Raw genomic sequence first — 3,086 nt, forward strand, 5'->3', positions numbered from 1 at the left:
TATAAATTATAAATTTCTTACGACATACCTAGTGCAAAAGATTATAATTTGCAAGATTCTTCTATAAATATCCTTAATCCAATGAAGTTGTTTGTACTCGGTCAACAGGCAGGGAATATATGAAAAACAAGTTCAAAACCCATATTATAAATAGTAATTACAAAAACAAATTATAAAAAGTTAATTCCAACCCACAAAAGTAATATAATTATTTTCACAAATAATATAAAGATCAAGCCTGGCAGCTGAATCATTTTGGGGGGCCTAAATCAAATACTAAAATCACTTGGGAAGTCTTTCAAACTCATTTGAAAGATTATGTCACTGCTAGAAATTTGGTTAGCGCAACAAAATAGTTTAACCTAATAGGTTATGTCACTACTAAATATTTTGGCTTTTTCTAACGCACTTTTTTCATTACAAATGCGTAGCAAATTTCCAACAAAACCTTGATGTTTGGAAAAGCCCTGTTGGAAACTGCTTACTACGCATTTACTATGCAATTTTTAACGTACTTCCGACGAAAATACGGTGTCAGAAATTTGCACCGCTTTTCCTACGCCACTTCCCAATTATGCTTTAGTAAAGTTAACTACGCATTTGCAACAAAACAATTAAAAAAACATTATTTTTTTTTGCAAAGCCATACTAAAATAAAAAATAAACCCTGAAAAATCTAGATTTTTCTAGCTAAAAAATGTAGAGAAAATAACCAAAAAATTAAAAACTAATTTGAAATTCACCATAAAACTAACAAACTAAAAACCACTTTCCCTTTTTCCATAAAACTTTGCACCCAGACCAATTGCCACTGTTATATGTTATAAAGGTCAATGCGTTCCTGATGATGCTTTCACTACAATATTTCTACGTCACCAATAGAAATTAGGATTTTTTTTAAGCTCAAAAAATATTATTTTGGGCGATTAGACACTTAAACCGCTCAAAATCATTACAATTTATTTCACCGAACACAAACCTAGCCCAAAATAACTATACCACGCACAAATTAATGGTTTTTTGAGTGGCTATAAATTATGGCTCAAAAATAGCTCTTTTATAACAAGCTAGCTAAAAAAATAGCTTTCTTAACAAGCTAGCTCAAAAAAAGAAATGAAAAGAAACCATCGGATTATTCAAATTTTTTCTCTATCTCTTTTCTCTCTATAAACCCTAGCCTTGTTTCAGTCAATTCATTCTTCATTCTATTCAAAGATTACCAGTGACATGTATATATCGTATTTATTCTTCCTCTATTTATCATATATATATATATATATATATATATAATGTAAGTATCTATAGAAAACCCACTTTAATTTAGAAAACCCAGGAAACTCAAAGCTCCCGATGTTTTTTTTCTTAAAAAAATTTACACATGTTATATACATGTTTTTAAGGGTTTTGGGCAAAAAAAATCAAAAAAGCGCCGAGTAGATATTTAAAAAAAATAAACAAGTTTTGGTGTAACACATGTTACAAATATGTCAGATGAATGTAACATGTGTTACATCAAAACTTGTTTATTTTTTTTTTAAAATATCTACTTGGCGCTTTTTTGATTTTTTTTGACCAAAACCCTTAAAAACATGTATATAACATGTGTAAATTTTTTCAAGAAAAAAAAACATTGGGAGCTTTGAGTTTCCCGGGTTTTCTAAATTAAAGTGGGTTTTCTATACATCCTTCCCCTATATATATATATATATATATATATATATATATATATATATATATATATATACATACTAGGTTATAACCCCGTATATTACACGGGCTGAATAAATAAATTTTATATACTAAATAATAAAACATTATATTTTTAAAAGCCTCACTGTTTGAAGAAATGTAGTTTTATATATTAAATAATAAAAAAGTTATATCTATAAGAACCATATGTATTGTACGGATTGAATAAATGTAATATTATATACCAGATAATAAAAAACTATATCTTTAAAACCATGTATACTACACGGGTTGAATAAATGTAATATTGTTTACCAAATAACAAAAAAATATATATTTTTAAAACCCCCCGTGTATTACATGGGTTGAATAAATATGATTTTATATTACAAATAATTAAAAATATATTTAAAGAAAACTAATGGATTTTTTTATATTTAAAGTAGGATAAGATTGAATATTAATCTTTATTTATTTAGTTAATATAAGATTGAAAAATCATATGATTGAATAGGTGGGAGGTTGTATGATGATAAATCGGTTAACCGTATTATAATGTCATATGTTTTTAGTTATATATTTTTTGAATTATTTTTAAAAAAATTAAGACTTTGTTATTGTTAGTAAAATCAATGATTTTATATTTGTAATTTTGTTTGATATTATTTCATTAAAAAGTGCATATTGTACATATAATTATATTATGTCTTAAGTTATTGATGGCATTCAAAATGTTTTTTGATTTTATGTCTAGCATTATATATACTATGGTAAAAGTTTAAAGTTTATTAGAGATAACCACATCATCGAAAAGAATAAGAGTAAATTTGTATGTTACAAATAAAAAGTAGGTGTCTGTCAAAAAGAAATAATAATTTGGGTAAAAGGAAACTAAAAAATATAGTTGTTGCATGACACGTTAGGTAATATAAACAATGAAGATAACATGATATAAAAAATCAAATAAATAATATTATAAATGAGAAGTATACATTAATTATAAATAATTTGAAATGAAAAATTACACATGAACAAAAGAATCTGTAAGTACTGTTAAATCTTAAACAATAGATTTAGCACATATTAAAGTTTCTATTTTTTTTTAAATGACCACAAAATGTTTGTACTCTGAAGTTAAACAACTTCATTCCTTTTGGTTTTTTTTCTTTCAGTTGTCATACCGAGTGTCGATACTATAACTAACAAACTGATTTCGACCAAAATTGAATTTCCGCTCCATCGTGTGAGGGATTCCAGTACCTATTACTCTGAATTATATATTTATTATTGTTAATAACTAAAATAAATTTCAATTGCCATACAGAGTGCCGATACTGTAACTAACCAAACTGATTTCGACCAACATTGAATTTCCTCTACATCGTGTGAGGGATTCC

The sequence above is a fragment of the Helianthus annuus genome, chromosome 15, assembly GCF_002127325.2.
Source record: "Helianthus annuus cultivar XRQ/B chromosome 15, HanXRQr2.0-SUNRISE, whole genome shotgun sequence".
Taxonomy (NCBI): domain Eukaryota; kingdom Viridiplantae; phylum Streptophyta; class Magnoliopsida; order Asterales; family Asteraceae; genus Helianthus; species Helianthus annuus.